This window comes from Triturus cristatus, chromosome 11 (genome assembly GCF_964204655.1).
Source record: "Triturus cristatus chromosome 11, aTriCri1.1, whole genome shotgun sequence".
NCBI classification, from domain to species: domain Eukaryota; kingdom Metazoa; phylum Chordata; class Amphibia; order Caudata; family Salamandridae; genus Triturus; species Triturus cristatus.
In genome coordinates, this window is record NC_140594.1 from 768620490 (window position 1) to 768643380 (window position 22891).

The following is a 22891-nucleotide window of genomic DNA, read 5'->3' on the forward strand; positions in this document are numbered from 1 at the left end:
GTTAATGTCCTCCAGACTGAACCTGAAATGTCAGGAAATGAAAAATTCAAAGAGGTATTGGATTACGTCAGCCTGCATAACCCTGCTGAAAACATCAACAACCTCACATGTGTGACGTCATTCATTATATTTGCGAGAATATTTGGAAACACACCCAAACTGCTCCAATAGCTTGAATTCGTTTCTAATTCACAACCAGCAATATGGGCAGATAAACTCTCGGGTTTACCCCCATCATGTTCTGAATCTTGTTCTGCATCCCTCAACGGGAAAATGGCGGCAAAACATGGTCCAAATTCTCACCGAGGACCCAGAGCACTACAGAATTTCTGATGCTCTCCTGACCTGCGCAGGGTTCGCCTGCAGGATAAGCTGTAAGCTCCAGAGATGCCAAACAATCCAGGAAGTTGCCAGCTGTCAAATGTATTTTGATTGTAGACACCCAGGTTCAATACAGCCAGATGCCCTACTGGTGTTAGTGCACAAATGCAATTCGACTAGACCAATGGACCTCTATTTTTACTTTCTTTTCCTGCCCAGGTAGCATTTTCCTTACTTGTATCAGGACCACGTCCCCTTTGAAACGCTGCTGAACACAGAGACCAATTCTTATTTTTGGGGGGAGTTGAAAAAGGTTTATTTGGAAATATAAAAACATCATAACATAATACAATATAATAAAGTGTAAGATAAAATCAGACTAGGTAAAATGATAATACAATAAATAGGAAGAAGAAGGAAAGGAGGAGAAAAAAAGAGAAGGAAAGGGTTACATAATGATCATTTATATCTACTCTTAACATAAACAGAGATCAATTCTAATGGGTGAAAAGGTGGCCATGAGACTGTCTGAGACACCCACTGTTTCACATCCGAATGAGCACCCTTCAAGCAATGAGAATGGGTCTCATTGTTTGTAACTCCACTCCACAGACAGAAAACCTTTATTTGTCATATAAATCCAAGGCGAATTCCATATTGCTAATAATTAGTAATATTTATTAAGTGCATACTTTATCCTTTATATCACTTTCTAGCTGTCAATTGCCCCTTGTCAAGAGCAAAACCTTCAGCAATATTTTTCTTAAAACTGGTGGATTCTGGCACAGTACATGCTTGTAGCAGCTCGCTCCCATATTTATTATCACTGCTGCTGTCTGAGGTCTGAGCATGTAAAACTGTGATAACTTGTCCACTTTCTTACTCCGCAACATCTCTTTAAATATAGCTTTAGCATTGCTGTGCATACCTATAGTTTGCACAGCTGTTCTGTCTGTAGCTTTTGATTGTGAGATGTACATAACTTTTGTCTTTTCATACCCAACCTCTCTTCACCCCCATGCCCAACACCAAGGAAATTCTCAGCCAGAAACATATGACTGGAAATCTACCAGGAAGAGGCAGGGTAGAAAAATGAAAGTAAATGGAATATAGAATAGAAGAAAGATTTTATTTATATTTTGAAAAATTCTAAGCTTTGTGGAACTGAACAACTAGTTTTTGTAACTACTTGTATTAGATTAATCTCTATAGCCACATTATAGGTGAATTGTCTTGAAAGAAATGCAGTCTTCTACCATTGTTTGAAGTTTTCCCATGACCACTGTGTAGTATAAGGCTTAACATATTTCATTACTTCTCCTATAGAAGACAGGAGTTTTAGTCAATGTTTGTATACATTGTGCTCTACCGTGTACCCTTCGGCCTTACCACTTTGAAAGTCACCAGTCTCCACTGGTCTGACATGTTGCAAACACATATCTTAGGTTCAGTAATGGATGCTTCCGACCTGACTCTTGTATATCGAAATCTCAGGTTGTAATGCTTGGCAAAGTTGATTCAGGCTTACTACCTTGTGGTTCAGCTTGGCAGCCGGATTAGGTCTTCTTCCCCTGTGGATGTTCTGTTCTTCTGATCAAGTTTCCCAGTCGCCCTGCAATGAGCATGCATGGTTTATCCAGAATCCTTCAACCTTGAGGTTTCTCTCTGGAGTCTTTTCCCCGTTTAACTAAGACTTGAAGAAGATTTCTTATGATTGCTATGATGACGAAAAATCCAGATCTTCAACACTTAGTGCTTCAATAAAGTTGATAAATCCCAATCAATAACAGACTTCATTCACCCACCCCATCTGACCTGCTACAATGTTGTGCCTTGGAGTGTGAGCTCTGTAAAAAGGCAATGAAGTCACAAAAGTGCTTTATAGCGCCTTCACTTCAAATTTAAGCCTTATTCCATAATTACAGGCAATCATAAATAGTGTTGTAAATACAATGGGTCAATGCATACAGAAGGCACAAAGAAATACCTAGGAAGAACAAAAACGGAACAATGCACAATGCATATGAATGGCAGCCTGCTGCGGGACTCGCTGTTTCTTAAGGCATTGTTTTGGTTCGTACTCGATTCATGTGACGCCCGGGGAGCGCTGTGTAAACTTTGCTGACATCCTACTCACCCAGACCAGCGGTCAGTTCGTGTTTTTTCAGTCCTGGTGCTAGAAGATTCTCTTAGCAGATTGATTTATGTATTCTTGCAAGTCCTCCTTGCAGAACACGCTGCATTTCATTTTACTCTCTGCAGTATTTTCTGTGTGCCATCTTTTAGCTCTAGACCTGTATACGTCGATCTATTGTTCGTACTACACAGCTTAGATCTTGTCTGAGTCCTCAGCAAATATTTACGTATTTCTGTGATCGGTGTTGAAGCTACGCTCACACCATGGATTAAAAAGTTCCGTCTGGACGTTTTCCTTCAAACCAACAGCTTTTATGTGAATGAAGCCCGACATGTAAATTAATATTAGGTCCTAAGTAATCTATTTGGCTATTTCTACTAAGACTGTTATGCTACCTGCGCCCTGAGGAAGGAGCTCATTGGATATTTTTGGGATCTCCGAAACGCGCGTCGGCGCTTTTCTGTGTTGTTTATTGTCCTTTATGTATGTTATATTGTATTGTGCATTGTTCAGTTTTTGTTCTTCCTAGGTATTTCTTTGTGCCTTCTGTATGCATTGACCCATTGTATGCATTGTCTGTTTGTTTAATTGCTTCTCTCGTCGGGTATATGGATTGTTTCTCTTTACTAAACTATATATTGTGTCAATGTTGAATTTAAAATGTGTTTGCTTTTTTAAAAAAAATGAACATTAGTAGTGACATCACTACAACATTCATATCAAAATGTATAAAATTATTTTTGATAAATAAATGAAAGTAAAAACAATATAAATATTATGCTTGGACTGTGGGTACACTCTAATTTATGGACTTATTGTCTATGAATATCATATTAGTGGGGGGAATGTGCCTCTGTTTTTTGTATCGTTTCCATAGTCCAACCTGCTGGTGATGAGTGCGAGGGTGACTGTCTTCCTTGACCTGGGGGGGATCCATTTGAACGTCTTATGGAGGATGCAAAGGGTGTTGAAGCAGCCGAAGGCGACAGTATTGACCTGTCGGTTCATGAAGAGGGATGCATCGAGTACGATGCCGAGGTTTCTGGCATGGTCTGTGGGTGTCGGTGGGCTGTCAGGGGTGGAGGGCCACCAGGTGTTGTCCCATGCTGAAGGGGTGGTTCCAAGGATGAGGACTTCTGTCTTCCTAGAGTTGAGCTTTAGGCAGCTGTTAGTCATCCAGGCTGCGACGTCCTGCATTCCTTTCTGGAAATTGAGTCTGGCAGTGGCGGGGTCCTTGGTGAGGGAGAGGATGAGCTGGGTGTCATCAGCATAGCATACAATGCTGAGGCCTTGTTCTCGGACGATGGCGGTGAGGGGGGCCATGTAGATGTTGAAGAGGGTCAGGCTGAGAGATGAACCCTGTGGGACTCCGCAGCTGATTTCCGTGGGATCGGAGAGGAAGGGCGGCAGTCTGATCCTTTGGCTTCTGCCATTGAGGAATGATCGGATCGAGTTGAGGGCGGTTCCTTGTATGCCGGTGCCGTGTAGTCTGGCTACAAGTGTGCGATGGGAGAGGGTGTTGAAGGCTGCTGATAGGTCTAGTAAAATCAGGGCTGCGGTGTGGCCTTGGTTGAGGAGGGTGCAGATGTTGTCTGTGGCGGCAAGTAGGGCAGTCTCGGTGCTGTGATTGCTTCGGAATCTGGATTGGGACGTGTCGATGACGGTGTTGTCTTCGATGAATCTTGTCAGTTCCGCGTTGACTGTTTTCCCTGCAACTTTAGCAGCAAAGCGGAGAAGCAGGATGGGCTGGTAGTTTTTGAGGTCCCTGGGATCAGCTGAAGGCTTCTTGAGCAGGGGCCTGACCTCTGCACGACTCCATTCATCTGGGAAGGTGGCAGTTTCAAAGGAGGTGTTAATGGTGCGTTGTAGTTCGGGTGTGATGGCGGCTCTGTGGTAGGTGTGTGGTGGGCAGGGGTCAGTGGGGGACCCTGAGTGGATGCCTTTTATGGTTGAAGCAGTCTCTTCGGCCATGATCGGTGTCCAGGAGGAGATGGTGGGCTTGCTAGTGTGGCTGGAGGGCAGGCTGGCTGAGGAGTCGGGCGTATGGTCGACAAAGCTGTCGTAGAGGTTTTTGATCTTCAGGTGAAAGTAGGATCCAAGCTTGTCACAGAATTCCTGGAAGGGGGTGATATCTGTGGCTTCGCTGTGGGGATTGGTGAATTCCTAGACGACACTGAAGAGTTCCTTGGAGTTGCTGAAGTTGGCAAGGATTTTGTTGTGGATGAAGGTCCTTTTTGGTGGTTTTGATTCATTGCTGGTAGTCTGTCATGGCGTCCTTGTAGGTGGTGTAGTTTCCAGGTGTCATGCTGTTTCTCCAGTTCTTCTCCAGGCATCTGCAGGTGCGTCTGGTTTCTTGGAGATTGGAGGTGAACCAGGAGGCTTTCCTGGGGTGATGTTTGTCGGGTTGCGTAGCAGGACGAGCTTGTCTGCGCAGTTGGAAATCCAAGTGTGGAATTCCCTGGCTGCAAGGTTAGCGTTGGTTGCCATGGTGTGAATGTCTCAGATGAGGGCGGAGTTTAGTTGCTCATTGGTAACTTTGCTCCAGTTCCTTTGTGGTGGGCGTGGGCTGGTTTGGGTGCCTTCGATTTGTTGACAAGGAAGTTTATGTAGTGGTGGTCGGTCCATGGGTGTTGGGTGGTGTGGCTGAAATGGATGCTGTTTCCTCCTGCGAAGATGGGGTTGAGAGTGTGTCCTGCCCTGTGGGTCGGTGTGGTAATGAGTTGTTTCAGTCTGATGTTGTCCAGGTTGTCACGTAGGGTGGTAGAGTTGGGGTCGCCAGGGTTGTCGAGATGGAAGTTCAGGTCTCTGATTAGTATGTAGTTCATCGAAGCGATGGCGTGGGGTGCGATGAGGTTGGTGATGGTGGCAGTGGAGGGGGCCCAGGGGCCGGGGGGTCTGTAGGTGAGGGTGCCGCAGAGTGTGGAGTTGGGGCTGGTCTGGATCTGGAAGTGCAGGTGTTCGGTGGAGGGGAAGGTTTAGCTGGAGGTGGTGAGGCGGAGGGGGTTCTTCTGAATGATGGCGAGACCCCCTCCCGGGTTGTTGGGGCGGTCCTTCCTCTGGATCTTGTATCCGTCTAGGATGGCGATGGCGAGGTCAGGGGCAGAGGAGGCATTGGTCCAGGTTTCTGTGAAAAAAGCGAAGTCGGACTCGAGGGACTCCAGCAGGTTCCAGAGCTCCACGGTGTCTCTGTGCACGAAGCGCACGTTGAGGAGGATGCATCTTATGGCGTAGGCGGTGTTGGCATCGGCAGTGTTGGTGAATGGAGCGGTGATGAAGGTCTGATGGCAGTGGTGGCAGGAGAACTGGCTGTGGGTCGTGTTCTGCATGGCCTGTTGGGAGTTGATATTTCTTCCGGGGTTGAGTGCGAGGAAGGGGGCTGTGTTTCAGCGTTGGGTGGTTCAAGATCCAGAGAGTCCCTGGTGCTGGCCGCAGTCGCGTCGTGGACGGGACCAGACGGGTTTGCCTTTGGCGCGCCGGCGGTGTGGCCACGCAGCAGCCGCCATGAAATAGGGCAGGGGAGGGAAGTGCAGCTGGGGGCGGGAGCGGGCATTGGCTGGAGGGAGGGGCCGCAGGGGGTCAGTGGTGGCGAAAACAAATACAATGAGGAGTTACTGTAAAGGCAAAACAAAATACAACAAGGAGTTGCAATGAAGGCAAAACAAAATACAACGGGGAGTTACAGTGAAGGCACAAAGTGCACACAGGGGACAAATAAGGCAACTGGGGAGAAATAAGGCAACTGACAGTGGCAACACTTACAGAAGGCACAATGAGCACGGAAAAGACAAGGCAATTACAATGGGCAACAGTTACCAAGGCACAATGAGCACAATTGCATGTGCTAGCAGGGAGCAAGATGCAGGCAGAGAGCAGGAGGGCCTTGAACACCTAACAGGAGCAGGTGTTGGGGGCAGCGGCAGGTGACAGTGATGGAGCGGGTAAAATAAAAATTTTCAGTATACCCAATCCATTTATATATGTTTATATTAAAACGAATAAAGAACTAATTCTAATGAATAATAGGGTGTTGTGTTTGAATTAACCAACCTAATTAACCAAGAGAATACACGTGGGAATGCATTTGCATGGCCAAAATAATAAGTGAACTAAGTTTGTACACATATTAAATTTATATGTTTAGCTTAAGCAGTGTTAACGTGATTTGCGCTTAAATAAACCAGCATTAACGGCTTTAAATGTTGCATATGGCTAGATAAATGCCTACACATAAGGGTATTAGTGATGGAATAACATTGTTTAATTCATTTCTATGTATTAATTACGATTTTGTGTTTCTTTTACTTAAGTTGACTATTTCGGCCTACTTAAAGATGGCTGCCGACTGAATCCTCACTAAAGTACATGACTTCATGCAATTAGCAATGGAGGAAGGCGCCTGCACTGACTACGTCGTGGCCTCTCCTTGAACCTCCAAACCAGGTCCATGAAGACTACTCTGGGCGAGATGCCAATGTCCCTGAACATGGACCAAATGTTGCCATCTGGGAACCAAAAGCCACCTATTCATAATAGACTGATACTTTCCCTACCTGGGAACAACTTTCCCATGCGCTTAGTTTATTCATCATCCGTATGTGAAATTTTGAAAATATTTCTTAAAGTATTGGGACGGGGCTGAATTCAGCCAATCAACGACCTGGAAATAATAAAATGATACTATCATATGTAAAGTTTGGTATAAATATTAGTAGTCTAGAGAGGGAAATTGGGTCACCACTCTGGAGCTTGAGACGCACCCTGATCGATGCTACTCTATGCGACACTCCATGCTGACAGCAGAGGACGGGACGTTAGAAACTGATGATCTTTCTGAGGACTGGTGCTGACTTAGAAAACGACAAATAGCCAGAATAGGTAAATATGACAAAAGATAATATGGCATTGTTAGGATTTAACCTGCAATTTAATTAGATAAAGGAAATCATTATTTGAAAAACTGTGTCGGGTGATTATTTCTGGTGATATTTTATTGATTAATATGAGAGTTAATGTGTTTCTATCAAATACCAAATCAACTAAATGATCTATTCGACCTCCGGATGGAGGTACTGTTAGAGGAAGTCAATAGATGTGTTTTCCTCTATCCAAAGTGAATAGCTGTAGTTCGGGAACAGGATATCATCCCCTGTAAGGCATGGATAGTTTGATGTGAATGAATGTTGGTGTTATGGGCCCCACCAGCGTGTGATGTGTGTATGTGCGTGCAACTGAGGAATCATTCCGTCCGTGGAAGCAGGGGGAAGTTTCGGGTTCTGAACTGCACCAGTATTTCTGGTAGCAAGATGATGGTTTTTATTGTTTTGGTTTGATGATTTTTGGCATGTATATATAGCTTATCGATTATTGATTGGTATTGATGTATGTATTAACACTATATGGTGAAGTCGTATTGAGTTCTATGTCGCCTGCACGGCTTCTGGGATGTAAGAAGTCGGTGACAGTTCCGTAGTAGGACAGAGGTAAGCGCTATTCTCGGGAAAGACGGGATTGTGGTTGCCCGTAGGTACACGGGAAAACGCGTGAAAATTGAAGTTGCGCGTCGCATTGTCTGGTTTCGATTCGGTGACATCGCTGTGTGTTGCCATTAGAGACAATTTCTGTGTGAGAGAAGTGCATATGATAGCAAAGAGTTACCCATGAAAATTTGGTCTTAAGTACCAGGAAACCAATTGGTATGCCGATAACGCTTATCACTGAAAAGGTAGCGGGTGTTCTCTGAGCTTGTTAGAAGGACAAAGTAGAGGTAAGCGCTGCTTTGTTAACGTATGTTATAATTCTGTAGTAGAACAGACTGTTCGCTGTTCTCTGGAAAGCAGGATTCTGTGTGAATGAACGGTATTTTCTTGTGTGAAAGTGTGTGAATGAAATAGCATTCGGATTAATTGCAGATATCTGGTTTTATTTCACAGGAGCATTGCGTTTCCACCTATGTGTTTTAATACCGGAGAAAACAGTTAATTGATGCTTGAAAGAGGGGTGAAGTAGAGGGATGTGCTATTTTGCCAACGGATGTAATAATTCTGGAGTAGGGCAGAGGTAAGCGCTGCTCTCTGGAAGACAGAATTCTCGTGGGAAAGATCTTTTACTATTCTGTGGTTAGCGGAGCAGACAATGGAGATGTTTGTATGTCGTAACTAACAAGTAATGTAAAATCGAAACAAAGTCTACCGAGTAGTCTTCTAAAGGAGGGGTAGACTGTAGACAGGAGACAGGAGCAGCTGCAGCGACTGTTGACGTTAGGTGGACCGCGCTGGCATTGGACAGTTAGTCAGTGACGTAGGCGCTCCAGGATTGGTGCGTTAGTGTGAGCCGCGCTAGGATTGGAGGTTGTGACAGTGACGAAGACGCTCCAGGATTGGTGCGTTAGTGTGAGTCGCGCAAGGATTGGAGGTTGTGAAGGTGACGTAGACGTGCCAGAATTGGTGCAGGAGTGAGAGTCGCGTTGCTATTGGACTAAAGATCGTACTGTGGCAGGGAGGATTAAAAGGGGTTCACGAAAAGAAGGAAAATGTATTATTATTCACCCGAAATGAAGAAAGAAGTGGAGGAAGGAAATGTCTAGAAAAGAAAAATCATGTAGAAACTCGGAGGTATGGGGCTAACGAAACGGACGACGATGTCCTAGATTATATGTTTTACAAAAGTCCACCTCCATACAGGCAGGAACCGGATACGCCAACCGCAGGTAAACCAGTGAGGGAAACTCTGAGAATCATTAAAACAGAAGTTGTGACCCCAGAAGTAAGAAGAAGAAATTCTCTTAAGGAAAGGGGAAAGGAAAATAGAGCTGAGAGTGAAAATTCTAAGGAACTAGCAAAAACCACATTAGAACTGACAGAGAAAATAAGAGAATTGACGAAAAATCTAGAAGCAGTTACAGTCCCTGTGACCATAGGTCCTGTTATGCCTATTTTTGAGAAGCAGAAAGACAGTGAGCACGGACTAACAGTCCCGTATGTAAGCAGTAGACAGGAAGAACAGCCCCTGATGAGAGCAAAAGAGAATTCCTGGGAACATACTATGGGTAAAGGTGAATTGCATATGTCAAAGAACCCATTTTACTGTTCAGATACTGCCGAAAGAGGCAGAATGGTAGGAAGATCAATATTAGAACCACAGAGATTGACAAAACCAGGGAATGTAGAGAAATCAGTGAGCATAACTACTGAAGAATTGAATGTATGGCTGAAAAACTTGCAGGATAAAGAAAATGAATTTCATACTGTTGATGTGGCGAAATTACGGATGGTGTTAGAAGAGTTGATTGTAGGGACTATCCCCACAGAGAAGCTGAAAAATTACCAAGATGAGGAACTACTGTTCCTCTGTAAAAGTGTCACTTGGAGAGCAAAGAATTTACATGACAGACTAGCAGAAATAGCGAGTGAAATGGGAATTGACATGGACAAGGTAAAAGCTTTACAGAAACCATACCGAGTGGACTTCACAGAAAAAGACATTGAGAATCTGAACGCTGCAGGGCGATTAGGGCAGATTAGGGACATAATCACGGTATTGAGGAAATGGGGAGATGTGGACAAATGGAAGAGCAGGTGGTATAGGAAGCGGGATGACACCTCAAACAGAACATTTCCAGCGTTTCCTGTGAGAGAAAAGGAGAAGGCGGTGATGGAGTTCCCTATGAGAGAGATTCCAGGGGGGGGATATGTGCATGTCCCATGGACCAGACAGGACATTTTGTCATTTAAAAATGACTTCCCTCGATTACGGGAAAAACCGGTCGAGTGGTACAGACAGGTAGACAGATTTGTGAAATTGTCAAAAGTGCTGTGGATTGATTTGAATAGTCTGTTTGATATAATAGTGCCAGCAGACTTGTGGGCAGAATGTAAGATAGTCATAGATTGGCCCACCAAAGAATACCCGAGAGATCCCAAAACAGGAGCCCCAGACCCAGAGGTGATGAAAAAAATACGAACAGGTCATGGCATTCTTGAAGAATAAAGTGCCTCCAAAAGAAACAGGCTGGGTTAAAATAGATCGAACACATCAGGAAGCGAAAGAGTCAGTCCACGCATACTATGAGAGGCTAATTTTGGCTTTCAAACAGTTTAGTGGGGATGACAGTCTGGGAGAAAAGGACCTGAGTCATTTTGTGTACAGATTTATGTATGGTCTGCGTCCCGAAATTGGGGACATGATCAAGCAGCACACCGTGGACTGGCAGAGCAAGAAAATAGATGAGATCCTGAGGCATGCTAAATACTTTAGTGATGAAATTGAGGCAAAGCAGCGAAAACTAAAAGAGAAGGCAATGTGGGGTCAAGTGAAGGTTGCAGAGAGACAGGAAGCTCAGCTGATAGAACAAGCAAATAATCCAGGCATTAAATCAAAGTTTGGTCCAGGAAAGGGAAAGGGCAATATAGAAGAAGCCAAGAAAAAGTTTCCCTGTCACAATTGTGGCAGATTAGGGCACTGGAAATCCGAGTGTAAAAATCCACCTCTTGCTAATGATGAAAATCCGTCATTAAATCCACAGGTGCAGTGTGAGGGGAGTGGCCCATCGCCACAACAGCAGAAGGCTGTTAATCTACAGAATCAGGTGCCAAAACCGCCCTTACCACAGAGCCTGAGCACACAGAGATATAGCAAAGAAACGGGATTCTACAATGAAGAACAGGTAAACAAACCGCAACGCGCGAGCGCTGTGTCACAGTATTGGCTGCAAAATTACGAAAGTGAGCCAGAAGAGATTTATTGACGGTGCCGAAAAGAGGAAGCAGAGTGCGTACTTGGCGCATCTCTAGAAATAGATCAGACAGGACCATTTGTAGATGGGAAAGTTAATGATGAAAACATTACTTTTCTAGTAGACACTGGAGCTAAACGATCCACTGTCAGATCAGCAGATGTGAAAAATCTTCCTCTTTCGGATGAAACAATCCAAGTAGTTGGTGTGTCTAACACCCAGATTAAAACGTATCTTACTGATCCTGTAAAGGTCAGAATAGGGAAATTTTCAGACATGCATAGATTTGTGGTGTGTGACACCAGTCCTGTGAATCTATTAGGGAGGGATTTGTTGTGAAAGATGAATTGCACCATATTCTGTACACCAGACGGAATAGCCTTTGAAACACCAGATGAAGATGTTCTGTACAAAATGACCATAGCTAACCGAGAGTGTCAGGTTGCTGGAACCTATGCAGTATTCAATCCAGATGAATTACCCCCAGAATTGAAACAGACAGTAAAACCAGCAGTCTGGGACTTCACTGGGGAAGATGTAGGCCTGATGAGTAATGTAGACCCAGTGAGAATTGCTGTAAAGGAAGGAGCTGTTTACCCAAACATTCCACAGTACAGACTGACACCAGAAATAATAGCAGGGGTAACCGCTTTGATTGAGAAAATGATCCAGCAAGGAGTGTTGAGGGAGATAATGAGCAGTCCATGTAATTCGCCTATCATGGGACTGAAAAAGCCAAGTGGGAAATTCAGGATTGTGCAAGATTTGAGAAAGATTAACAAGATTGTCGTCTCATGTTGTCCAATTGTTCCAAATCCCTCAGTGATTTTGTATCAGAACCCACACGATGCAGAATGGTACACAGTAATTGATTTGTGTCATGCTTTCTTTTCCATTCCGTTGCATCATGACAGCGAGCCACTTTTTGCATTTCGGTTTGGAAACCGTATTTTGGCATGGTGCCGAATCCCACAGGGGTACACAGAGAGCCCCTCCATTTTCAATCCGTTATTAAAGAAATCTCTGGAAAGTCTTACTATGCCTGAGAGTTCAGTTTTAAAAGACCCGTGAGGCCTGTGAAACAGACACCATAGCTTTGTTAAATCACTTGGCAGATGGAGGGCTTAAGGTATCTCCAACAAAATTGCAATACTGTAAGAAGGAAGTGACATACTTGGGTCATAATATTGAGAAAGGCCTGAGAAAAGTAACCATAGACAGAATCAGAATCATTAGAGGAATGAGAGCTCCAATGACCCAAAGAGAGGTGAGAATGTTCCTAGGAATGATTGGTTACTGTCGTCAGTGGATAAGTAATTTTTCCCTGATTGCCAAACCTTTGGTGAAATTGACAAAAAGTGAGGTAAAAGACCCCCTTGAACTGAACAAAGAAGAATTGGCAGCATTTAAACAGTTGAAGAACAGTCTTTGTGAAGCCCCTGCACTGGGTATGCCAGACTATGAAAAGGAGTTTGAGCTATACTGTAGTGAGCGAAATGGATGCGCACTTTCAGTGTTAATACAGAAACATGGAAGGCAAAGGAGACCAGTGGCATATTTCTTGTCAATGTTAGATCCAGTGGCGATAGGTCTGCCAGGATGTCTGAAAGCAGTAGCGGCTACATGCCGAAGCCTAGAGCAGAGTGAGGGAATTGTGATGGGGTATCCAGTAAGAGTGTTTGTTCCCCATAGTGTGGCGATCCTTTTAACAAGGAGTCGAACGGCTGACCAAGTATGAAAAAGTCATTCTAGGTGCAAACAATGTGAGTCTGGAAAGATGTGTGAATGTGAATCCAGCTACACTTTTGCCTGATGCAGAGAGCGTGGAGATAAGAGAAGAGGTTGATCATGATTGTCTGGATGTGCTTGACTTCTGCACGAAACCTCGACCTGATATAAGAGATCTGCCACTGCCAGAAAGTGATTACGTGTTTTTTGTGGATGGATCCTGTTTAAGAACGGATGAAGGAGTGTTGAGCGCAGCCTATGCAGTGTGCACAGTCTCAGCAGTTATAGAAGCATCACCCTTGAAAGGAGTTAAATCCGCTCAAGTAGCAGAAATAGTGGCATTAACTAAGGCATGTAAAATTGGGAGAAATGCGAGAGTAACTGTGATGACTGATAGCCAGTATGGCTTCGGAGTTGTCCACGACTTCGGCCAATTATGGCTGCAAAGAGGTTTCCTGACCTCAAGTGGAACTCCCATAAGGAATGCAGAAGTGGTTGGAAAATTGCTCGAGGCAATACAAATGCCCAAAGAAGTGACTGTGGTAAAATGTGCTGCTCATGGACAAGGTAGTGATTACATCACTACCGGAAACCGTTTTGCCAATGACATGGCTCAGTATTGTGCCCGAAACAAGTACTCAATTAATCGGTCAAAAGAAAAGGAAATGTCTTCTTGCTCCATGATGTTTACTAACGTTGTGGGAACATGGGATGAAGTGAGGCAGTTGCAGGATGAAGCAGTGGATGAAGAAATGAGGCAGTGGGTAAAAGCAGGATGTGCACCCAGGGAAAAGGATCATGTGTGGGTCTATCGGGATGGAAGACCAGTAATGCCTGATAGCATGATATCAACCATGGCACGGATGTATCATGGCCAAGGACATCTGGGAAGGGATGCCATGATAAGGGCTTTTAAGCAGACCTGGTACAATCCAAAATTCAGGTTGATAGCAGAAAGTCTCTGTCAGAGATGCCTGACATGTCAGCAGTACAACCCTGGAAGGAAAACTGTGGTGAGTCTAGGCACCATAGGCCGGGAGGGAGGACCTTTCACCAGAATGCAAGTGGATTTCATTGAAATGCCCCCTTTTAACAAACTGAGGTATGTGTTGGTGGTAGTTTGTCTGTTCTCTAGGTGGGTGGAAGCATACCCGACCAGAAGAAATGATGGAATCACAGTGGCCAAGCTATTGTTGAGGGAATTCATTCCAAGGTACGGGTTCCCAATAACCATAGAATCAGACAGAGGAGGACATTTCTACAATGAGATCATGAAACTGATTTGTGAAGCATTGGGTGTACAACAGAAACTGCATTGTGCCTACCGACCAGAGGCTTCTGGTGTGGTTGAGCAAATGAATGGTACTATCAAAAACAGAATAGGGAAAATGTGTTTAGCCACAGGTTTGAAATGGCCTGATGTCTTGCCTCTGGTTTTGATGACCATTAGGTCTACTCCAGATAGAACCACAGGTTTGAGTCCACACGAGATCATCATGGGACACGCCATGAGACACGTGTTTGTGCCAGTCAACAAGCTGATGACTATAACTGATGACATGATTTTGGATTACTGTAAAGGCCTGGCTGACGCAGTTCATTCTGTGTTTCACCGGGTTGGAGCGGATGCCACCACACTTGAAAAGAAACCAGCCCATGATTTGAGCCCAGGGGACTGGGTGAGGATAAAAGTCCACAGAAGAAGAAATTGCCTGGTTCCAAGGTGGGGAAGGCCAAGACAGGTCATCTTGACCACAACAACTGCTGTGAAGTGTGCTGGACTGAAAAATTGGATACATGCAAGTCACACTCTGAGAGTTCCAAATCCAGCAGACGGCATTGGAAAAGAATACTTTGACGAATCAGAATCAAGTGATGAGTCAAGCAATGAGAATATAAAGTCAAAAGAAAATCCTGAAAGGGGGGAAAATGAGCCAAGACTAGTTCAGACCCCCAGAGAGGAAATTCTGAGGAAAAGATTGCAGATTTCCGATGGTTCAGATTCTGGAGATGAGCAAAACGCTAATGCTGAACACAGAAAGAAGAAAAGAAAAGAAAAGAATGTCCAGTCAGAAGTAACTTTTACACCAGATGAGAGAGTAGAAGAAATTCCACCTGAGAAAATACTGGAAGAAGAAGAAGGGACAGTCACAGAAAGAGAGGGACAGATTGCGAAAAAACCCCGAGGAGGTGTAGGGAACTGCAACACCCAGCTAGGTGAAGGGACAAATAGTCAGCAGGAGAATTGCGTGCCGGAGACCCGAGGAGGGACAAAAGTAGGGCCAACCCAAGAGGTGGAAAAGGAGACTTCTGAAAAAGAAAAATCAAATGAGACAGAATCTGAGGACAGTGAAACTGAAATACCAGAGGGTCGAGTTCTGAGAAAGAGAACTTGGATTGAGGAAAGAAACGGCAAACAAAGAAGAAATGCTAAAGGTGATCTCTGGCCAAACAAAATTAAGAAGCTGAGATATCGATTGACACAAGCTAAACCCTCAGAGGCTGAACAAGTGAATGAAGTAACCAGTCAGCATCCAGAGAAAGAGGGAGAAACAGAAGTGTCAGAAGCAAACAAACGAGCAAGAAAACCAAACCAGAAGTATAAGTCACCTGAATGGACGTACGTGGCACTGCCTGAACAAAGGGAACAGGCAGATAGTCAAGGAAATCCAGAAGAGACTTTGTTGAGATTGATAAAAGAAGAAAAAACAGGGGAAATCCTGAGAGTTATATTATCCGACATCGGAGAAGAAGCGGAAGATCAGGAAATGCTGCATGTGGATGATGAGAAAGAAGTGAAAAACGACGAAAGGCCGAGCTGAGTAATTTAAATCGATCCTTGTAGGAATACACAGGATTGAATAAGAAATTGAAGTAGTTGGATCATCTGATAAGATCTTAGATCTTGTAGGAAAGCTACAAGAGGCGGAGTAGAAGAGGCTAAGTCAAAAGACACGGTTAATTCTAACATAATGGCTAACATAGATGATAACAAGAGTAGATGTACCTTCATGAGAAGATGGTGCAAGACATGTTGCTGTTGTACAGGACTATTAATGCTTCTTTGGAGCGGACTCGCTCTTTTGATCTCTTTCAAAGTAACTCTAGATACACTAGCAGGGCATACTGAGAATATGACTAATATAGTGAAGAACTCACAAAAGGTAATCCCGGTTAGAACAAGCACAGATCATGTGCATCAAGATAGGTCAATAAATGACTTTTCTAGCAATGTGTTTTCAAAATTATTGTATGAATATGTAAAAACAATGGAAGTAAGGGATTGCTGTGTCTGTATGCAATTACCTGCATCTGTTTCAGAAGGGGTGACTTATCATCACCTCCCAGCAACTTATGGAATAACATGTAGTGTCTTAACTAGTATATTTTATCAAGTAGGGAAATTAGAGTATAATTTGTCTAATATAGATAATATTCTTGGACGATTGCCCATGAATAAAGAATTAAATCCAGCTAAAGATGCTAATGTGTTAGGAGAAATTTTTATAGAAACTAAAGGACTAACTCTAGAATATATTTTTAAGAACAATTTAACTTGTAGTTTGAAAACAGAAGAGAAAACATTTTTGGATATGGTTGAAGAGAGAAGATTGAAAATACACAAGAATGCAGAGGGACATAAGGAAGGGGAAAACATTTGGGAAATAGATGGGAAAAAGGAGACACCGGGTGGAGTTAAACCGACAATAGCTATAGACTCACCTCAGAAAGGCAAATTATGCATCATGAGGGAAAGATCCCAATATGATTATGTTTATATAGGGACAAGTGAGTGTCATGATACATATTTCATTGCATCCGGATGGGGATTTAGAGGTGGAGAAGACCCAGTTTTCCCTGGACTGTACTATATTTGTGGGAACAAGGCTTACTACAGGTTGCCCGACCATTGGTATGGCACATGTTATGTTGGCCTGGTCTTCCCAAAGATTTTTCACATCGATAGAGTAGAAAATAGTGGGCCAAATAACCTACTAATGCGTAGCAGAAGAGAAACTTGGTTAGAAATTGTAGGTGATATTTTTGGAGCCTTGATACCAGCAGTGGGAATATCTTGGAATGCAAATAATATTCGGAAATTGTCAACCATAGTGGACCGCTTGTCAACAAGCACCGCTGGAGGATTTCTCTTGGTAAACACTGAGCTGGTTGCCATGCGTGCTATGATTATGCAAAATCGACTTGCCCTTGATATCTTATTGGCAAAAGAGGGTGGAGTCTGTGGAATGCTGAAAGTTCAACATTGTTGCACTTACATTCCTGACGAAAGCAGAGATCTAAAAGTCTACATAAAGAATATTACAGAATTGCATGATGAAATAAAACCCCTGGAGGTTGAAAGTATCTGGACTAGAATTAGTTATAAAATGGCTGCTATTAAAGCCTATCTAGGTAAATTAGGTAGTACTATAATAGGGAAAATATTATTCCCATTAACCTGTGTGATTTTTGTATTATTAATACTTAGATTGGGATGTATGTGTTGTAGATATAGAAGAAATAAAAAGAAGGTTAAAAGAGAAATTTACAAAAAGAGGGAAAAGAAACCAGAAAAAGATCTCAATGAAATGGAATTGGAAGAATGGAAGGAGAGTATGTATGACAAAACAAAGAGAGAAGACGAAAGGGAAACAGAATTCTAATTAAGCAAGAAGACATTTCAAATTTCTGTAAAAGGGGAAATAAATTGAAAATTTTGTGGGTTTTGTGGTGATTAAATCACCAAAGCGGGGATTGATGGAGCGGGTAAAATACAAATTTTCAGTATACCCAATCCATTTATATATGTTTATATTAAAACGAATAAAGAACTAATTCTAATGAATAATAGGGTGTTGTGATTGAATTAACCAACCTAATTAACCAAGAGAATACACGTGGGAATGCATTTGCATGGCTAAAATAATAAGTGAACTAAGTTTGTACACATATTAAATTTATATGTTTAGCTTAAGCAGTGTTAACGTGATTTGCGCTTAAATAAACCAGCATTAACGGCTTTAAATGTTGCATATGGCTAGATAAATGCCTACACATAAGGGTATTAGTGAGGGAATAACATTGTTTAATTCATTTCTATGTATTAATTACGATTTTGTGTTTCTTTTACTTAAGTTGACTATTTCGGCCTACTAAAAGATGGCTGCCGACTGAATCCTCACTAAAGTACATGACTTCATGCAATTAGCAATGGAGGGAGGCGCCTGCACTGACTACGTCGTGGCCTCTCCTTGAACCTCCAAACCAGGTCCATTAAGACTACTCTGAGTGAGATGCCAATGTCCCTGAACATGGACCAAATGTTGCCATCTGGGAACCAAAAGCCACCTATTCATAATAGACTGATACTTTCCCGACCTGGGAACGACTTTCCCATGCGCTTAGTTTATTCATCATCCGTATGTGAAATTTTGAAAATGTTTCTTAAAGTATTGGGACGGGGCTGAATTCAGCCAATCAACGACCTGGAAATAATAAAAATGATACTATCATATGTAAATTTTGGTATAAATATTAGTAGTCTAGAGAGGGAAATTGGGTCACCACTCTGGAGCTTGAGACGCACCCTGATCGATGCTACTCTATGCGACACTCCATGCTGACAGCAGAGGACGGGACGTTAGAAACTGATGATCTTTCTGAGGACTGGTGCTGACTTAGAAAACGACAAATAGCCAGAATAGGTAAATATGACAATAGATAATATGGCATTGTTAGAATTTAACCTGCAATTTAATTAGATAAAGGAAATCATTATTTGAAGAACTGTGTTGGGTGATTATTTCTGGTGATATTTTATTGATTAATATGAGAGTTAATGTGTTTGTATCAAATACCAAATCAACTAAATGATCTATTCGACCTCCGGATGGAGGTTCTGTTAGAGTAAGTCAATAGATGTGTTTTCCTCTATCCAAAGTGAATAGCTGTAGTTCGGGAACAGGATATCATCCCCTGTAAGGCACGGATAGTTTGATGTGAATGAATGTTTGTGTTATGGGCCCCACCAGCGTGTGATGTGTGTATGTGCGTGCAACTGAGGAATCATTCCGTCCGTGGAAGCAGGGGGAAGTTTCGAGTTCTGAACTGCACCAACAGCACTGCGGAGCTGCTGGGCAGAGAGGGGGACTCTGGCTAGGAGGTCAGAGGTCCTGCTCGGTCATTCCCACATCGGCCACCATTAAAAAGGGCAGGGGGGAGGGAAGCACTGCTGGGAGGCGGGAGTGGGCGTTGGCAGGGGGGAGGGGCCGCAGGGGGTCAGCGGCAGGAAGGATGGCGAAAACAAATACAATGAGGAGTTACAGTTAAGGCAAAACAAAATACAACAAGGAGTTACAGTAAAGGCAAAATGAAAGACGAGTAGTTACAATAAAGGCAAAACAAAATACGACGAGGAGTTACAATGAAGGCACAAAGCACCCACAGGGGACAAATAAGGCAACTGGGGAGAAATAAGGCAACTGACAATGGGCAACACTTACAGAAGGCACAGAAGCCTCCGAGCTGCTGGGGCGGAGAGCGGGACGCTGGTCAGGTAGAGACATACCTATTCTGCATAGAGTCTTTACATTGTGCCCTTTGAATACTTCTCACACAGAATATTAGAAATTCCATTTACCTGACATTACCTTTTAATGTGGGTGATGTTTGAGAGTCCATTACAGAGATTTCACAGAGAAGGTTCAACACACCTCCATATGGATGTATCTTTGATATCACAACAAGACGTAACATGTGAGAGATGTGAGGTTGTCACAGAGATCAATAGCTGTGATCTTGATGAGGAGGTGCTATTGTGTGGCACAATTTTATACACACATCACTATCCCTGATTATGAGATGTAAACACATGTCGACTTTTGTAGAGTGTGCCTGTGCAATGTCAGTGACCTTGTCAAAGAAGGCATAATTGAGCTTTAATTGGATCATACATTGTGAACAATTACAGATAGGGACCTACAAAATATGTCTGATCCAGGGACCCTGAACCCCTTGCCAGGTCCATTTCAGGGCATCTATTTGCTGAGGAGTCTATGGAAACTGGTGGGAATATAGCTTGCCATTGGTTGCATCCATGGCAGTGTCTGTTTTGGACAGCATCAAGCAGCAACAGCAACGTCAGTAGGTGTGGAATCAGCTCCATGGCAGCACAGGACGTGTGAAGCTGAGTACAGGTGAGTTTCAGCCTTATATCCCTCCCTTTCCGCCAGCTCAAATGTGATGGTTGGATCACCACAGTCACGCTGTCAGAAAAGCTCATGGTAGTTGGGCCATCGGTAACACTGGCAGTCTGTCCTCCGACAGACGCATTGGCTTATCCCACCACCGCAGTCAAGAATTCCTGTAGGCAGGTGCAGGACCGCAGTGGTCTTTCGTCTATGAAACACATGCATCATAATAGCGTGCCGGACCTCCTAGCTGGGGGCGGTGAATCTGACGTGACTGCGGAAGTGGGACTGCAGAATTTATAATTAGGACCATAATGACAGAAGGTGCAAAATGTATTACATCACAGAAGGGGAAACTGTTACTCTGTTACATGGGAAACACCTACAGTCAAGAAAATGCTCCTACTGAACATATTAATTGGACACGTACAAAATATCAGTCTAATGCATGTTATGGGAGAGCAACTACTAAAGAAACTGCAGTAATTAGTGTAAACAAGCATAACCACTCTCCCAATGTAACAGAAATAGAAGTGAGAGAAGTTTTAGAAAATATAAGAGAAGCAAGCACTGGTACCCAAGAACCCACTGCACAAATACTGACAAATATACTACCCCACATACCAGAACATAAAACAGGCCAATTACAGTCAATAGCCACCTTAAAACACCTCATAATGTGAACTAAAAGCACCACGAGTGACACCCCACCTGCTCCTAAAACATACAGGGACATAGACATCCCACCACTCCGTACAATGACCCATAGAGAGGAACAATTTATATTATATGATAATAAAAGTAATGACAAACGTATACTAATCTTTGCTACCCCTAACAACTTACTCAAACTAGTCCAATGCCAAACATGGATGATGGATGGCATATTTAAAATGTGCCCCAAACCATTCCATCGATTATGCACCATACATGGTGAATTTAAAAAACCTAAACTAATTTACCTTTTGTGTATGCATTACTTACAAACTAAGAAGGCAGGACCTACATGGAATTGTTAAACCATATTAAGCAACAGACAATTAACTACTATCCCCCAAAAATTATAATTGACTTTGACAAAGCTAGGATCCAATCTATCCTAAAAATATGACATCATCTACAGAAATCTACACTAAGGGCCATAATACAAGTACGGCGGTCCCAAGACTTCCTTCCCCGCAGCGGTGGTCCAACCACTACCTCCTCGTTGGTCCGACCGCCCAATTTCGATGTTGGGAGTTGGACCAAAACTAGCCAGATGCAAGACCACCACCACTGCCTGGATCCTGGAAACCCAGATGGGGTATGGTGGGGGAGGCTTGATGAATGGCAGTGGTGCCGATGTCGGCACCGCCGTGCTGATCACGACCTGCCTTTCCGCCAACCTGTTCATGGCGGGGACCCTGCCAAAAGAAATTGGCAGAAAGGCAGGGATGGGGTCCCAAACAGGGCACCAGGGCAAATTTCCTCATGTGGGTTTGTGCACAGGGGCACATGTTGTGCCCCCCCCTCTTCTTGCACTGTTGTGCATGCACTGTGTGCCATGCAAGACATGGTGCATGATACACAGTGCACCAACATGCAAGCAGCACTGCCACAGCACCGGCATATGCTTCAGGCTTCGTCTATGAGCCAAAGAATACTGCCGCCATGGAACCAATGACCGAACATCGCAAGCCCGAAGGCGTACTCATAATACGGCAGTCAGGATGTCGCTGGCTTGTCGTCGGTCTCCCAACCGCCTCAATGGTGCCAATACGCCACCAACAGCCAATTTGCGTTTGAAGTTAAAAAAATGATTGGCCTGTCCTACTTCCCTGTCACAGAAGTAGCCAAACATCCTAATTGAAATTCCCTATTTCCAAAATAATGATGACAAACTTACTCCCTAATGGACTACTTCAAGGATATAAGTGTTGGCAGACTGCATGAGTCAGGACACAGATGGCAACCAAATTTCCAGATACCATGGTCGAATGTCTACGACATCACCTTGGCACAGGAAGCAAAAACAAACAACGCAGTGGAAGGATGACATAGCGACTTACAAGCCACACTACGCAGAACTCAACCTACGCAATACAAATTACTAGAATCCTTACAAAAAGAGCAGAGCTACCAAGAATTTAGGGCCAGATTAGTATGGTGGGCAGACTTTTGTCTGTCCGCCACCTTATTGCAGACGGGACTGCCAGACAGGCTGTCGGTGGTCCCGTGGTAGGCATTACGATGCGACCACCACCACGGTCGCAATGCCTATATTTTGTATTGCAGTGGGTGCTGCTTGCTGCAGCACCCATTGCAGTGCAAAAAAGAGACACTGTACATATCCCTGCACTATGTGGCAGGCACCATGCAGTGCCTGCTGCATGGTGCAGTGTAGGTGCTCCCCAGTGACCACATATCGGTGCCATTAAAGAAGGGGGGCCTGCTATGGGCCCTCAAAGTCCCTTTGTGCCTGACTGTTCATGGTGGATTAACCACCATGAACAGGTGGGCGGAAAGGGACATCGTAATCCCTATGGTGGTGCCTGATATGCACTGCCACCATTGTAGGGAATAGGAGGCCCTCTACCGTACCAGCGGGCTGAAGGAGCTCGTCGGATGCATGGCTGTCAGTCTTTCCAACCGCCAACAAACCGCCCGCCATCCTAATGTGGCAGGTGGGAAACTTGCTTAGGATGCTGGTGAGACCGCCACTGATGGGCTGTTAGTGGTGATATCACCGCCATCCTAATAAGACCCTTAGAATAGAACAATCAGTTACAGAAATCTGTCCTAAAC